Here is an 18,395-nt window from a genome sequence, read left to right on the forward strand (position 1 = left end):
GGAGCAGACAGGAGGGAAAAGAGGCAGAAGTTATAGTAACATTTTCAGAAAGAGAAAAAAAAAGTTTTTTTTTAAACAGAATAGTAATACTTCAATTCTTCAAGAAAAATTAGATTTTTAAAAATGCAAAAGTTTGACAACTTAGTTGAATGGAGATGATGAATTAATATATGTATAAGAACTTATATTTCAAAACTATATTTCTCAGGCCATAACCAATTACATTTGTTTGGTAAGTGAAATGTTTGGTAAGAGATTGAGGAAGCAATAATGGAAATATATGAAAGGGAAAATCCCTTAGATTTCCTCATGGGAAAATTTATGGCATTGCAATTTATGGCACTAGACCAAAATATTTGATTAGAGTGTATCATGAGTTGTTTGTTTTTTTTTTTTTAACCTTAGTCTTCTAATTTGGATTACTATGTCTTACCTACCGGTAACATTAGAGTTTCTTTTTTAAAAAAAAATCTCTTCTGACCTTGGATTCTTTTAAAAATTTATTACAATTCACTGCCCAGCATTCTTGCCTTGATCATGTCCTGATCATTGAAATGATGAGAATTGCACAAAAACCTATTTCTCTTTAGTCCTTGAATTCAAGGCCAGGAAAAACAAAATAAGGACAACAGGTCAAGACAATGCCTACATATGAAATTTTGAGTATAGAGTATACTCAAATCGGAGTATTTTTAATATTTCATATCTTGTTGAAAACATAGCAGCAAAGCATTAACAGGGTGTAATATTCATACATGGCTGTACCCATATAATTGGAATGCAGCCGTGCAAGAGTTCTGCAGAAATAAAGAGTAAATATGTGGAGCAAATCAGACAATGGGATGCTTGGCAAATTGTGTCATCTAGAACAGTGGTCCCCAACCCCCGGTCCATGGACCGGTGCCGGGCCGTGGAGTACCTGGCACCAGGCCGCGCAGCGGCTGGGGGACATGAACGCTGCAGCGCAAAGGCTCCTGGGCCGTGCGCAAAAGCTCCTGGGCCGTGTGCAAAAGCTCCTGGGCCGTGCGCAAAGGCTCCAGGGAAGAGAGCCCCGCGCAGGTACGCACGTGTGGCCCAAAGCCCCCACCCCTGCGCGCGTTCAGCGGGCCACGGTAAAATTATCAAAGGCTGATTGGTCCGCGGCGATAAAAAGGTTGGGGACCACTGATCTAGAATAGCAATAGCAATAGCACTTAGACTTATATACCGCTTCATAGTGCTTTTACAGCCCTCTCTAAGAGGTTTACAGAGTCAGCATATTGCCCCCAACAATCTGGGTCCTCATTTTACCCACCTCAGAAGAATGGAAGGCTGAGTCAACCTTGAGCCAGTGAGATTCGATCTGCTGAACTGCAGCTAGCAGTCAGCTGAAGTAGCCTGCAGTACTGCACTCTAACCACTGCGCCACCTCGGCTCTTGGAAAGTTTTCAAACCACGGATTATACACAGTGATGCAAATAAAGTGAATTGGTAGTTGAAATCATGATTGTATTTGTCTAGCTATTTTGGGTAGGCATTTTGCTACATATTTCAGATTCTAAACAAGATCAGCCTCTATAACTCTGTGCATTCTTAATTAGGGAAAAATATCAAATAAGAACAGAGAATTCTTGTCATAGCTCAAGTTTTCCAATCAAAAGTTTTCAGATTTCAGCTCCGGGTTATCTCTAGAAAGAGCTTGGAAGAAACTTATTTGAAATCCCCTCCAATTAAGTACCAGTAGGTATAGTATCTGGATTAACACATCATGCTATACCAAAATGTAAAGCTTACATGAACACAGTATGCGGTGCATAATTTAACTAACCATGAGAATGCAACATGCAAATCAAATCAGGAATAAGTTTTATATTGATTTAATGAATTTTGATTATCAATTTTTTGTTTTTTATATTATTACATTGTTTAGGGTGTCTGTCCTTAAAAACAACACAAAATAGCTATTGTTAATTTTTGAAATTTTTTACACTAATTGATATACTCTTTTCAAGAAGGTGAGTGGTAACTACTAACTCTCCCTGTTCTTTAAATCTTAATCCACAATAGGATTTCAACATTGTGATCTCTTGGGGAAATTAAAATTCATGAAGTTTCAAGCTGTATTTTAAATTGAGGCTTACCTAGTATTCAGGCAGTGCAATGACTCAGCGGTTAAAATACTGGCTTGTCAGCTGGAAAGCTGACATCCCTGGTTTGAGACCCAAGTGTCGTACGATGGGGTGAGCTTCTGCTCACCTAGCACTTTGAAAGCATGCAAATGCAAGCAGATAAATAGGTACCACTTTGGTGGGAGGAAAACAGCATAACAGTGATATTATGCTGGTCACATGACTGCAGAAACATATTTGGACAGTGCTGGCTCAATGGCCCTTGAAATGGAGATTAGCGCCACCCCATATAGTCAGTTATGACTAGGAAAGCAAATTTCATAGGAACTCCTTTTCTTACATAGTATACAGAAATCATAGCTCACCATTTAATATGGACCAATTTAGAAAGGGAGGGAGGGCAGAATATATTCAGATGGCCATCCCAGGCAACTGATGGACCCAATTCTGTAGAAAGAGTTTGTATTTTTTCCCCAAAAATGTCAGGCATTTTTGTAGAGGATTTGGCTCTTCAGGCAGTGTTTAAAATCCACAAAGCAAGTTCTAGCATTTGACTTCTTATGCTTTCTTCTACTTTTCTCTCAAAATTTTTTTCTATATCAAGCCTTCTTTGTAGTTCCAACACAGCAATTCCAGCGAACCCCTCTTGTCAATGCAATATTTTCAATTTTTGAGCCATTATATTTCATTTGTAAATCCAGTATTTCCATCTCCATCCTGTAAATTTTAAATTTTAATTCCACTGGTAAACTAATTTCAGTTTTAGTCAATGGGGCTTCTTTCTCTGCAATAATACTAGCCAATGCCAGTAAAGAGTTAAATAGTTCAAAAATTTCTGATGTCTTCTAGTGTATAGTCTTCAAAGTCTTTCTAACAGTTCAGAACAGAAACAGGACTTTTTCACAGGAGAGGATCCTTTCAATCACCTTCAAAGTTTTAAACCAAGTCCATTGAGCCTTTAATCCATATAAAACTTTCTAAAGCCAACAATAATCATTATTTTGCTATATATTCCCCAAAATATAAATCTTCATATTTATAATTAAACTTTTTTAAAAAGACTTAAAGGATACTCACCCAATGATTTCAATTAAACTCACCAGTGAAGATTCTTAATTCTTAAAATCAAAGAATAAAACAAGTCTGAGGTGATTAAGAGATGAGCCAATCAAACTTAGTCCATAGATGCAACACTAGCATATTTAAGCCCAATACAATCCCACAACACCCAGCCAATCATAAACTGACTACAAAAACACAATTCTTACCACCCACTAACAGAAAACCAGCTGTACAGAGCACATGTGAGTAATCTGACTATGTCTTTCACTTGAGAGAAATTTCAGCCTTCCAATTCCAATAGCTGGGCCCCATTTCAACTACAATGTGTTCCTCTCATTTAGAGAAACATTAGTCTGCTTTTATAGCTCATTCAAAGAATGCAATTAGATTAATGCATGCACTTCATGTACGTCTGCCACTGAAAACCTTAAAGACCACTTGGAAGCTACAGCTGGTTCAAAATGCAGCAGTACAAGCAGTAACAGGTGCCTCTCAATTTATCTATGCACCACCACTGCTATGCAAACTGCATTGACTGCCAGTTGGCTTCCGAGTACAGTTTGAAGTGCTGATTATTACCTACAAAAGCCGTACACGTTATAGGGCCTGGATAGTTATTGATTGATTGATTTAACTATCATATTTGTATAGCCACTCATTTCACAGGGAAGGGACTTCGGGCAGCGTACAACTTTTCTGCCCACACAGTATGTTCTAGCAGAATGGATGCATTCCAGGTCCCTTCCATTAAACATTGCCCCTCTTATGAGAGCCAAGAAATGTACCTTCTATGTTGTGTTGCCAACACCCTCCATTAACTGCACCCACTCCCTCCTGGGGTTCTGGAAATTTTTGAAAACCTGGCTTTGGTTGCAGGCCTACTGTAGTCCTGATGTTTATTATTTTTCAATGATCCCCGTTTTGTTTTGTTCTTTTTCTTGTCCATTAGATTGGTTTTCTTTGCTTCCTTCCTAGAGTTAAGAGAAAGTGACTAGCTCAAGGTCACCCAGCTGGATATGGGCAAGACTAGTTTGCTTAGCCACTACAACAACTGGCTCTCACATAGCCCAACTACTGCAGAGTCAAATAAACCTGGATATTTTTTTGTATACCAAGATTTCCATGTGTCTCTCATACTTAAAATGTCTAATGAACTATAAAGTATTTAACAAATAATGTTGATTTTTTTTTATTCATGAAATCCATATTTTGATTCAGTATCCTGAAAAGAATTTGGCCAATTGTCTGAATGTTCAAAAATGTCAAGGAAGCAATCATTGGTAATTATAGGGCTTTTAAAATGCCTTAAGGAAGAGCAAGAAGTTCAACATTCAGGAAAACCTATTCTTAACAGAAACAAGCTATGACACACTGAGCCACAAAAATAGCCAAGCACATTTTAGATTACTGTTGTGCAAATCCAGCCAGTGTATATTTATGGGAAAGTGTAACATATAAATATAGCATCAGAAAATAATCAGTAAGGAGCAATCTAGGATCTAAAAAGCCAGATCAGTGGTCAAGGGTCAATACTCTACAAGCATTGGAAATAAATTGTCCAATTATCTTGATTTGAAGAATATTGGAGATTTCTGCTTACCTCAGAAATATCTAAGATAATACTAATGAAATGTGCACAACTATGAACAACAAATAACAAATGAGATTCCTTTCTTCAAGAAAACAAATAAAAGGGGGAGAGAGAGGATAGCAATAATATTGATGAATTTAACAGTGTCCTTGGAAAGATATTAGAGCAGGTACTAAAGCAATCAGTTGTAAGCTTCTTGAAGACAATGATGCAAATACTAAGAACCAACATGGCTTTGTCAAGAGTAGAGATAACAAAGGTGAGGAACACTATAGATATAATCTATGTTAATTCTTCAGATCAGGAAACTCCATAAGATTAGAACTTTACATTATTGAGATAGGCTATCTTGCAAGCCTCAGTAGGTTTTACTTCTCATCTTTATATCCCAGAGAGTCAGGGAATAGCCTGTGTATGGCTATTCCAAACACTGTCTTGTTTTGCAGGATTTAGGGAATGTTTTAGCACTATTCGCTTATATAACAATTTTGCTTATTTCCCTCAAGGTTATCTCTCTGATTTTCTATACCACCTTCCGTATTAGTCTGTCTTCCCATATGCACAAAATCCCAGGCCAGAGACACGGGAACAAACTATAGTTTCACTCCTATTTTCTGCCATCAGAAAAAGAAGTGGGCATTTTCCAAAACTGTTATTATATAACAACACTTTGGTGTGAATTGCCCCAGGATTTTTTGTTGATACATTGAACTATGGATGAAGGGTCAAATGTTTTATGACTTTAATATTGATATCCTAAAGTGCAATCAATACTAATATAATATAAACTAGCTGGATACCCGTGCTTCGCTACAAAACTATGTGATGGAGCTTGATAAACTGACAGTTAAAGCTTGAAAATTAATGAGTAGTTACGATCGGCCTCTCCTCTCCCCTTCTCTATCCCTTTATCTCCCTCAGCCTTGCCCCACAGAAGCCTCCACTATCCTATCCCCTTCTCGCCCCAGAGAAGCCTCCCCTAGCCTATCCCGTTTGCTGCTGTGAAAGTAAAACTGAAACTGAAACTCCTCTCCTCTGCTTGTGTTGCATTTGGAACAGATTTCTTTTCAGGTGGGGAGGGGGAGTAGAATGCCTTAGTATCAGAGTCTGTTAATCATAATATAGGAAATACTAATGCTCTGATGGTCATTTCTAAAAATCCTTTCTTAATGAGCACCTAGAAGCCAAGACGAACGTACATGGCAAATTTCAAGTTTGTAGGCTTTACGGTTCTGGAGATTTCGTTATAACGACATTAGTGGTTTTCGCTTTTATATATATAGATTTTACTATTTTCATGTTCAATTCTTGAGGCTTTTCAAATAATAGAATGTTCATAATTTTAATCATATTACTTTAATATTATTGAAATCTGCATTGAAATAATACAATGCATCAAAATAATAATTATAAACATAATAAAAATACATCCTGAAAAGCATTAAGTTGGAGTAGGCTGATAAGAATAAAAGATTTATATTTGGTATTTATTTACAAAAAACAGAAACATCTTTTATCTTGGAACACTGCATCCAGGTTTGGTCGCCATGATGTAAAAAAGATGTTGAGACTCTAGAAAGAGTACAGAGAAGAGCAACAGAGATGATTAGTGACTGGATGCTAAAACATATAAAGAACAGTTGCTGGAACTGGATTTGTCTAGTTTAATGAAAAGAAGGACTGGGGTGACATGACAACAGTGTTCCAATATCTTAGGGGCTTCCACAAAGAAGAGGGAGTCAAGCTATTCTCCAAAGCACCTGAGGGCAGGACAAGAAGCAATGGGTGGAAACTAATCAAGAAGACAAGCAACCTAGAACTAAAAAGAATTTTCCTGACAGTTAGAACAATTAATCAGTGGAACAACTTACCCCAAGAAGTTGTAAATGTTCCAACACTGGAAGTTTTTAATAACAGATTGGATAACCATTTGTCTGAAATGGTATAGGGCCGGGGTCCTCAAACGGGGCCACTTCACAGTCGCTCAGGCTGTTGGGGGGCCGGACCAGGCGGGCGGGCGGGCAGGTGTGGCTAGGTGGTCCTGTGTCTGGGTAGGCATGGCCAATTTAACAGTCCATTAAACAATACACACAGATTAAATTCTAATTTGTTTTGCTCCTGGGGGTGTTCTATTTGCTTTTGTTTGCAGGTTGCTCTTTTGGTTTTCTTTTTACTAGATCGTTTTTTAAGTTGTTTAGGAGTCTAGTGATCCGGAAACTCAGTTTTGCAGCAGTTCTTCTCAGCTCCAAGGAGCTTACAATCAACAAGTCTCTCTCTCTCTCTCTCTCTCTCTCTCTCTCTCTCTCTCTCTCTCTTTCCCTCCCTCTCTCTCTCTCTCTTTCCCTCCCTCCCTCCCTCCCTCTCTCTCTCTCTCTCTCTCTCTCTCTCTCTCTCTCTCCCTCCCTCTCTTTCTCTCTCTGTGTCTCTCTACCTCTTTCTCTTTGTCTCTCTCTCTCTTTGTCTCTCTCTCTGTTTATTTCCCTCTCTCCCTCTCTGTCTATCTCTCTTTCTTTCTCTCTATCTTCTGGAGGCAGGGGAGAGCAAAAATGGGCCTGTTTTTGGCCTCCCCTACCTCCAGAAGTACTCTTCTGGTCAAAAATGGGGCATGTGGAGGCTTCCTGAGGCATCCACATGCCCTGTTTTTGATCTCCCCTTATCTCCAGTAGCAGTCTGCAAGCCACAAATGGGCCCGTTTTTGGCCTTCCCCGCCTTCAGTCACACTCTGTTGGCCAAAAATGTTGGCTTTACCTTCCAGTTCCAGCCCGCAGGTCTCGCAAAGGTAAGTCCAGCACTCAACTGAAGGGTGCGGGTGGGTGGGGCGATGTGGGTGGAGCAGCCTCATGGTCCTTGCGGGCCAGATTAATGGTTTTGGCAGACCGTATTCGGCCCATGAGCTGTAGTTTGAGGACCCCTGGTATAGGATTTCCTGCCTAAGCAGGGGGTTGGACTAGACCAGGGGTCTGCAACCTTAAACACGCAGAGCCATTTGGACCCATTTCCCACAGAAAACAAAACACCGGAAGCCTCAAAACCTGGGTGGGCGTGGCCAGCTCGATGTCATACATTTCCACCAGTCACATGACCCCTTCCCTAGCCATGCCTACCCAGCCGGTCATTAGGGCAGAGAACCGGTTGTTAAAAAACACCGGGAACCACAAAACCCTTTTGACATCTCTCTCTCCCTCCCTCTCTCCCTCTCCCCACCCCCCTGTATCTCTCTGTCTCTGCTCCAGCCATTTCTCCATCACCCACCGTCGCCCTTACATTCTCAGGCCAGGCAAAGAGTGACTGGGAGGGGAGGATGAGGGACGGGGCCAGCCAGTGGTGGGATCACCCAACAGGAAGCCACAGCAGAGGGCCCAAAGAGCCGCATGAGGCTCCGGAGCCACAGGTTGTTGACACCTGGACTAGATTCTGTTATTCTATTCTATTCTTTTGTCCCACATCTATTATCTTTTTAAAGAACCTCAGACACTTGTAAAAAGACTATACTACAGCATCAGCAATTTCATCTTTTTGTTTTGCTTTCCTCAGCCTAGCAAGTAAGTCAGTAAACAACATGATGATATCTGGAAATCACCAAGGGAAGCTGATTTCTGTGCATAATGCAAAGGAACAAAAAAATTCTTCTCTACAATATAAATTTACTTGTAAAGATTTCTTGGTTTATATATAATTTCTTTTGAGAATACAAAGGTTCTTAGTAAGAGCTAGGAAAACAGCAGAGAAAAAAGCACAACATTCAAAACATGTTCATGTCATTTATTTCAGTGGTTGGTTGGTTTGGGATGAACAAAAAAGCATCCCGACTTTAAATAAAAATTTCTGTAAATAAAAATTTCTGTATGCAAGTATAATGACGCTTATATATGGCTGGAGAAAAACATGGGATTTTATATGTAGTTGGATATTGGTAGAGAACATTCTTAATTCAAAGGAAAATTACATGAGTTACATCAGCAATAATTCATAAGAATTAGATGCACTAATGAACAAATAAATTCATTATGCTCTTTAGATAACTCTTCATTTTGGGTTTGGATTATTGACATCAGATTAATATTCTTTTCATTTCAGATGCCATAAGTTTATTTTATTCACAGGGGAATTGCAAAGAATTTGGTACAGATTATTGGTATTTTGAATAATTAAACTTTAATCCAAAACTACTTTGGTCACCAAGTGAGAAGATTCATTGGAAAAGATCCTGATGTTGGGAAAGATTGAAAGCAAAAGGAGAAAGGACAGTAGAGGATAAGATAGTTAGATAGTGTCATCCATGTGATGAACATGAATCTGGCAAAGTCAGGGAGATAGTGGAGAACATGGATTCTGGCTATAGTATAGTCCCGTGATGGCGAACCTATGGCACTGTGCCACCTGTGGCACACGTAGCTGTATCAGTGGGCACACCAGCTCAGCTCTGGCGTGCATGCATGCGCCGGCAAGCTGATTTTCAGGCCTTCTGGGCCCACCAAAAGTAGGGAAACAGGCTGTTTCCTGCTTCCAGGGGAGTGGTGAAGGCCCGTTTTTCTTTCTTACCTGGCTCCAGCTCCTCTCTGTGTATCTGTGGAGGGAGAAAACAGCCTTTCCCACTCCCTCGGAGGCCCTCCGGAGGCCTGAAAGGGCCCATTTCCCAACTTTCGGTGAGACAGGAAGTGACATTTTTTGCTGTCCCCAGCCTCCAGAGACTCCTAGAGAGGCATCGCCACCGCCTATACCTGCCACCTGGAATGGGCTATAAATGGGACATGTGGATGCCAAAAATGGAACAAGTGGACACCAAAAACAAGATGCACAGAGGCTGAAAATAGAGCACATGGAGGCTGCGATAGGTGACAATGGCGATGGGCGGTGGCAACCCCTGCAGCCTGGAACAGCTGTTAGATGGTATTCTGGGAGGTCAATCCAGCTGCCAGTCAGCTGTTCGTGCTAAATCAGACTGTGCTGAAGCTGACCATGCTGTTTGCTGTTTGCTGCAAGGAGGTAAATTGTTGGGAGGCAGAGGCCGAAGAGGGGTGGGTGGGTGGGGCTTCAGCAACATTCGCTGTATAAGACGCACAGACATTTCCACCCACTTTTTTGGGGGGAGAAGTGCATCTTATACTCTGAAAAGTACGGTGACCATAGTAGTTATTTACTTTCCTATCATCAAAACAATCTCTGTCGGGGGGAGGGGGGGAGATTGGATGACCAGCAGGAAACATTGTTGTGCTCATATCCCAGGAGCATCTGGTTAGCAGCCATTGCAGAAACAGTCTACTAAGAGTATACTGACAGATCTGTGGTCTGATCCATTATAGCTCTTTTTTTGTTCTTAAATATAAGGAAAACTTCTAATATCTGACATAGTCTCCACCCCTAACTCTCCTTTCTGCATTCTTATAAAAGTTATCCAGGGAATTCTGATTTTCATGATGTTCTTTCAGTAGAACTGCAATCTGCAGTTTTGTGGCCAGTAACATCATTAGATCTTTTTTCTCATGCCAAAGAGGCAAATTATACTTTTCCAAACAGAATTGTGGACCACCCAAAGTGAAGCATGAAGGTAAATACTATTATTGCTCCAGTTCAGACTATTGTACATCTGCAAGGCCAAAACTATTATTTATCTCATGCCTAAGTTCCCTGAAAACCTCTGCCTTAAAGTAGAAGAGTCAGCTGTTTTATCTTCTGAGTAAATGTGCAAAGTCAGCAGTCCACCAAAGAAAGCAGCAGTGAACTTCCACTTTTGTCTTAAACAGAAAGGCAAAGAATTGTGAAATATAGTACTAATTTTTGCCACTTTATTGATTCCTCTACTAGTTAATAAATGTGCAACCTTTGCCGTTTCTTGTCTCATTTTGCAAACTAAATTCAAGATTTGCATCTTTGCTTTTAAAAATGTGCTTTGCTATGTAGAAAAAGAAATGTTCATTTCACAGAAAAGCTCAGCCTAAATTATAAAAATGCCCCTTTGATGCTAATCGCAATGCCTTCCCACTCTAACAATAAGCTATTATGAAATCTCCCAGGATAATGAGAAATCATCTTATGTTCTCAGTTAAAACATACTGGAGCTTTGATGTTACCAACTCTGCTAACATGATCGCCTTTCTTATGTAACCATGGAATGAAACGGTTAATAGCATTAATATTTCCATCTCCATTTCAGGGTCCTTTACAGAAAAAACTACACAATTGTAGTTTTTTTGTGATTTTCAACATGAGAGAAAGGAATAATCATTATAAGACTGAAGAGTAAATGCTACTGTATATATTATATATGACTGTATTTTACTCTAATAACAGACATAACCAAAGTTATATTTAAACTTCGCCTTGGGTTCATTCAAGCTCCCTATCTCCACCCATCAAAGGCCAAGTGAAGTATCTTCCTTCTTTACAATATTTATGACTTTGACACCCCAGAATTTCCACTTTTCAATTACTTACAAATCACTTTGAAGAGACATTTTTTTCTGCAGCTCTCTAAATGCAGAGAAAAGCAAAGAACACCAGGAACCTATATTCTGTAAGCCACCTTGAGTCACCATGTACGAATAGGCGGCAATATAAATTCAATAAATAAATGTTTTCATTCATTTTTATTCATTTATTTAGAAGATTGGTGTAACTCTCTATCTTAAGAGATACAATCCTGGGCAGTTCACAACAGTTGAATAAAACCTAATGTCATAGAAACAATAAAAAAGAAAAAGTATTAAAAATAAATAACCTAGCCACAACCAACCTCCTTTGATACAACCCAATAGCACAGTCTTCAAGTGGCATCTTTTTTCCTCACCCCACTGATGAATGCAAAAAAATATATCTCCGTTGCTGCCCGACTCAAGCTACTTTGGGTTCTGGAAACAACAAAAATAATCTCCTCTGCTATTAAACCAGAAAATGGAAATAATTGCAGCCTCTCCCTTTCTAATACACATTGTATGCATTTATCATTTAAAAATTGTTCCCATTAAGGAAGTTTTCTTATTAATAGCACTAACCATTAGTGCTACTCAGTGCTTTGAATTTGATTCCAAAAGAGTGCTTTGAATCACAAGGAAATACAAACATAGCACAATCTGCAACTCTGGAAAGCAGCTGTGTTTGTCTCCTGGATCATGTGGCTGCCCTCCACAGCTGGCCTAAAAGGCACCTTCCAAGTGCTTGAGTCTAAGATTCAATTTCAAACAGGTTTCTATATTACTCAAAGTTCATGTGGAACGGACTTCAGTAAATGTACTTACATATTGTCTCAGAAGAGAAAGAGACAAGCACCACGCTGTAAATCTTGACACCTGTTTTAATGGTAAATATGATTGGAGTTGTCTATATCCCTGGAAAAGTGAAACGTAGTTGAGTCACCATTTCTGTGGAGATTTTTTTCAGGTATTAAGGAAAAGAAAGTGACAGTGGAAGCAAATTTGGTTTCAGGAAAAAATTGTCCTATAGTCTACAACACTGCAGAAACATTTGGACCCAACAACTCGACCACGATAAAGCAATAGATGCAATTTACATAGACTTCTGCAAAGCTTTTGATTCAGTGGTACACAACAAACTACTGTTAAAACTAAGCTCTTACGGAATTTCTGGATCCCTGCACAAGTGGATAGGCAACAAGTAGTCAAAATAGGGAGCGCTTTATCAAACCCTGCACCAGTTAACAGCGGTGTCCCCCAAGGCAGCGTATTAGGACCCACTCTTTCTGCTTTACATAAATGACCTTTGCGATCATATTATAAGCAACTGTGTCCTCTTCACTGATGACATAAAACTATTTAACACCACCAACAACACTGCTGCCCTTCAAAGTGACCTTGACTGTGTGTCAGAATGGTCGAACAATTGGCAACTCAAAATCTCAACTAATAAATGCTCTGTCTTACCAATTAGCAACAAAAACCAGAACACCAAATATAAGCTGGGCGGATACAACCTCATAGACGACCCACACTCTGTCAAGGACCTAGGAGTACTCATCTCAAACGATCTAAGCCCCAGAGCTCATTGTAACAGCATTGCCAAAAAGGCACTAAGAGTTGTTACCTAATTTTGTGAAGCTTCTTCTCTGGTAACACTGTACTGTACTGCTAACTAGGACATACAAAACCTTTGCCAGACCAATCCTTGAATATAGCTCATCTGCCTGGAATCCACACTGTATATTGGACATTAATACAATTGAGCAAGTCCAGAGGTATTTCACGAGAAGAGTACTCCACTCATCTGCTCACAATAGAATACCTTATGCCACCAAGCTTGAAATTTTGGGCTTGGACAACCTTGAACTACGACACCTACGATCTGACCTAAGCACAGTATACAAAATTGTCTGCTACAACGTCCTACCTGTCAACAACTTCTTCAGCTTCAACCGCAATAATACACAGGCAAACAATAGATACAAACGAAATGTAAACTGCTCCAAACTCGACTGCAGAAAATACAACTTCAGCAATAGAGTGGTCAATGCCTGGAATGCTCTATCGGACTCTGTTGTTACTTCCTCAAACCCCCATAGCAGGAGTGAAATGCTCCCGGTTTCGACTGGCTCGGGTGAGTAGGTAGCGATGGCGGCGGGCAGTTCGGAGAACCGGTAGCAAAAATCCCTGCCCCCGCCCCCCCATGCCCAGCTGAGCTGGGCGATCATCAGAGGCTTTTTTTCTTTTAAATGGCTCTGACGAGCCAAGCTCTGACAATCCAAGCTCTGACAATCCCAGCTGAGTTGCCTGATCGGCAGAGAGTTTTTTAAAAAACTCTCTGACTATCAGGCAACTCAGCTGGGATCGTCAAAGCCTTTTGAAAACATTTTTTACATGGTTTTACATGTAAAAAATGGTTTTAAAAATAAAAAAAAATGGCCACGCCCACCCAGTCACATTACCCCCCCACTGAGCCACACCCACAGAAATGGTAGTAACAAATTTTAGATTTCACCACTGCCCCATAGCTTCAACCTTAAACTGACTACTGTGGATCTCACACCATTCCTAAGAGGCCTGTAAGGGGGCGTGCATAAGCGCACCAGCATGCCTACCATCCCTGTCCTACTGTCCCCATTTGTACTCATTTCATGTGCTCTTGTCCATGTTTATACTTATACCTGTTATCTCGTACATGTTTGACAAACTAACTAACTAAATAAATAAATAAAAAGAAAAAGCATCCCTTCTCATACCACCTCTTTCCATTTTATATTGTGGGAAGCCTCCCCCTTAGAAGACTGAAATATTTGGGGGAATATTAAAAAGGCAGAATATTATATTTCCCTAAAGGAGAAATGGAGAAACATGCTCTTAAAGACAGAAATCAGACTCAGCCCTTCTTAATACCCCCCCCAAGCAAATATTTGTGCCCATTAAGAAAGATTGGGCCAGCCTATTTAGAAACAAAAGACCTTTACCTGCAGCAATGGGGTTAAAAATTTACATTCTCCACCCAAATTCTAAGAACAGGACAGGATCATTTAGGACACGATAAGATTAACCCACTACCATTTAGCAGAAGACACAGAGTTCACTACATTGCACAATTTTCTAAGAACATGTCAGACATTGCACAACCCTCCACCCCGCAGGAGCATTTCAGGACCTGTATAAAAATCCTGTCACTCATCTAGCTAATTGTTCAGCTGACCCAGAACTGCACGCTGACTTTGTGTGGTGTGGTTCTGTTCATCAATACATTTTCTTTCTAATCAGCTTCCATGATGTTTCCAACATCTTTCTTCTAGCTTGGAACTGAACCAAATGGATTTTCCTTCCAACAAATAAACCAAGATTACTTTCCATAACTGATAATGTTATGCAGAAAGAAAATACCATTACATCTCGTGCCCCAGATCCAGTGTGTATACGCTTGATATTTATTTATTTATAAAATATATTGGCCACCTATCATACCATAAGGTAACTCTGGGCACCTTACAATCATAAAAATATATCTACATTGAAATATAAATAAATTAAAACCAAACATTAAAATCTAAGAACCACAGGGAGAGCAGTTGTTTCATGATCAACCACCTCCACTGTACTGTGCTGCTCCCCCACTGGGGCCCAGTAGTGGGTTCCACTTACCTTTGCTACCAGTTCGGAACTGTGAGCGTGCATGCACTTGCTTTGCTCGCGCGTGGCACTTCTGTGCATGCTCAGAACCTGTGCATGCACAGAACGTCCGTGATGACATCCGGGTAGGTGGGCGGAGCCTCTCACCACCATCATTACCAGTTCACCCGAACTAGGGCGAATTGGTAGAAACCCACCACTGCTGGGGCCCCAGGCCAACTGGCAGAAACAGGTCTTTAGGCCCTTACTAAAAGATAGGGTCTCCTCACATTGGAAGATAGGCAAACCTCACATCGGAAGGCAAGATGTTCCAGAGGATAGGAACATCAGCAGAAAACGCCTTCCTCCTGGACCCCACCAGCCAGAATAATCAGACTGATGGGACCCGGAGCATTCCTCCTCTGCCAGCATGTGTGGGACTGGGCAGTCCCATTGGGGTGAGACGGTTCCTCAAATAATCATATTCATATGCAGTGGTGAAATCCTCCGTGGATTGCCTCTGCTTTGCTGCCCATGCAAAACATGTGCTGCATGTGCACATGTGTGCAAAACGTGCTGCATGTGCACATGTGCACTGCACATCAAAAGCATGTTGCATGCACGCATGCACAGTGCACACCAAAAGCACACTGTGCACAGATGCACAATGCACACCAAATGCACGCTTCACACAGAAAAGGAGGCTTGGGAAGGTAAATAGAACAGCAAGGGGGGGAACAGCTATGCTGCGCAATTTAGCTTCACTAGAAAGCAGGATTTCCTGTTTTCTAGTGAATATAAACCTCGTGGCACAGCTGATCATCAGAAATACTGGTTCGCCTGAACTGGTAGCTTTTTTTTACTACCAGTTCGCCCAAACTGGTGCGAACCAGTAGCATTTCACCCCTGTTCATATGAAAAGTACTACATGTTTATGAATTGTATACATACACACACATACATACACACACACATATACACAATGCTGATATTCTTGATTCTGCATATTTGTTATTTTTATTTGGAATTCAACATATTTGGAAATCAACTAATGATGAAAATCATAGCAGAACAACACTGATGTGACAGGTAAGAATACTTCCACTGCATTTCTTCCCAATTCAGTAAATATTCAGAAGAGTTAAAGGAAGGTTCTTTACCTTTTCTTTTATTTAGTCTGCCAAGCACTAGAATGTTTATGACAAACCAGATACTTCACACTGGCTTACTTAATATAAATTCAAAGCTTAAATGCCAATAAAAAATCCCTTAATGCATTACATTATTGTTCCTCCTTACTTATATAGCTGTCTAACATAAGCATTTTCTCTATAAGCCCATTCAGTAATCCATGACATATGAATGAATTTATAATTGTTGCCATCTGGGATGCATAAAGTACAGAAAACAATTCATATTTATTTCTGTGTATATCATCTCTAAGTATGGCTTTTCCCAACTTAAGAAAGATTGTTTCTTTACATTCACAAGGTAAGCTAGGTCCATTCTACCAAGCCTAATTCATGAATTCATATTACATTATATTCATCATAAAAACCTAAAGTTTAATTTATGTATTAAATGCTCCCATTTGCAATACTTTCTTATATTTATAACTGATGTAAGGCTTATTTGATCAGTTTGACGTTTTTCCAGTGATCAGATTTTTTAAATTGAGCCAATAGGGCAATGTATATATGAAGAAAGTTATGATAGTTGTCATGATCTTATAGAGTTCTGTTTACTAAAAACACGTTAGGATTGCAATTTCAGTTGCAGACCATTCATCTGTATTCATAGTTATAGATCAGTTGATGGTACTCCTGGGGGTAATTGAGGAGTACAATTATTGGTACTACTGCCAGTAATTGTGTAGTAGGTCACAACTACTTCTTAACAGAGGGGGGATTATTTAAGTATTTTTTATTTATTTAAACAAATTGAAGGACTTATTTGGCTACATAAATATAAAATAACATCAAAAAAGAAAGCATATTTTTTCCCCACAACACCATGTTGTCACCATACCATGTCCATATTCCAGGAGCCTATCCTTGTCCAATGCTAGGGAAAAAGATGGAGCCTTGGTGGCGCAGTGGTTAGAGTGCAGTACTGCAGGCTACTTCTGATGACTGCCAGCTGCTGCAATTTGGCAGTTCAAATCCCACCAGGCTCAAGGTTGACTCAGCCTTCCATCCTTCCGAGGTGGGTAAAATGAGGACCCAAATTGTTGGGGGCAATATGCTGACTCTGTAAACTGCTTAGAGAGGGCCGTAAAGCACTGTAAAACGGCATATAAGTCTAAGTGCTATTGCTATTGCTATTCATTTCCTTCTGGAAGGCTAAGAGAGTAGAGGTCTTCTAGTGAAACTAATAGCTGCTTTATTTTTGGAAGTCAGCAATCTAAATCTAGGTGGATAATGAATAAATCAAGAACAATTGCAAACAGATTTCCATGAGAGATGATCCATATATGTTCAGTGGTTTTTTTTTTTTTACTCAGAACTTCTTCACTCCAGAACAAATAAACATAGTTCTTATGACCAATCCTTTAAATATTCAAAGTAATTTCTTCAGATTATGTAGGACATTTCAGTGATGGGTTCAGCAATTTAATTCCTATTTAGATTCTCAGCTAATTATAACCGTATGTATAAATATGGGTCTTTTCCATAAATGGAACTCTATTATTTAACAGATTAACAGAGTTGGAAGGGACCTTGCAAGTCATCAAGTCCAACTCCCTGCCCAAGCAGGAGACCCTATATCTGCCTCTACCTAGGATCGAACTCACAACCTCCTGATTGTGAGGCAAGAGCTCCACCTCTAGGCCATCAGGTCTTGGGTTCACAATATTCTCCTTTTAAAGCCACATAAGATAAAATGATAATGCTAGAGAACATGCTATCAAAAAGATGCTCTTTGTTATCTAATATATTGCCAGAAAAAGGAAGCATTATGAAAAAGACGGCCACCAGTCTGAGTTCTTTAACTGATGGGGTCCCCAACATATTTTCTCTACCTGACTGGGTGGGATGAGCAGATGTAATGGGACAAAGACGGTTCTGTAGGTAGCCTAGCTCCATACCATGAAAGATCATAACCTGAAGGTCACAATTGACATCTTGAATTGGACCTGAAGCAAACTGGCATCCAATGCAGCTCACACAACAAAGGTGTTACATGAGCCATACCTTGGATGCATAAGATTGCCTGCATGGCCACATTCTGTATCAGCTGAAGCTTCTGAATACTTTCTAAGGATAGCCCCATGTTGAGGAATTGCAATAGTCCAAATAGGATATGAGTGAGTGAGTAGAGAGCCTCCCTATGCAGGAAAGAACCTAACTGGTGCGCAATATAAATTTGAGCAAAGGCCTTTTTAGCAAAGGCTGCCATCTGCTCTTCAGTAGGAGCCATGAGTCTGGGAGGTCCCAGTTTGGTGTGGCAGTTAAACCATCAGACTAGAAACCAGGAGAATTCTAGTTCCATCTTGGGCCAGACACTCTTGCCAAGAAAACTGCAGGGACTTGTCCTGGCCAGGAGTCCACACACCCACACACACACAAAAAAAAACCCAACACAGAAAGAGTATAA

At 40.1% G+C, this 18,395-nt stretch overlaps 1 protein-coding gene across 3 annotated transcripts in view; it reads right to left on the reverse strand.

Annotated features, from left to right (window-relative positions):
* The window catches only part of GAB1 (GRB2 associated binding protein 1), a 116,253-nt gene that overhangs the window by 93,810 nt on the left and 4,048 nt on the right, over positions 1-18,395 (reverse strand). The window contains exon 2 of one of the 3 annotated variants that reach the window (XM_060686855.2): positions 11,997-12,086. The exons of 1 other annotated variant lie outside the window; for it this stretch is intronic. The gene's annotated coding sequence lies outside the window, so the exon portion shown is untranslated. Of the gene's footprint in view, positions 1-3,185; positions 3,285-11,996; positions 12,087-18,395 lie in introns of those variants that run through there. One more of the 3 variants, XM_087874523.1, reaches the window with a different exon arrangement.

Source organism: Pantherophis guttatus, chromosome 8, assembly GCF_059756535.1.
Source record: "Pantherophis guttatus breed Tessera chromosome 8, ASM5975653v1, whole genome shotgun sequence".
In the NCBI taxonomy this organism is placed as follows: Eukaryota; Metazoa; Chordata; class Lepidosauria; order Squamata; family Colubridae; genus Pantherophis; species Pantherophis guttatus.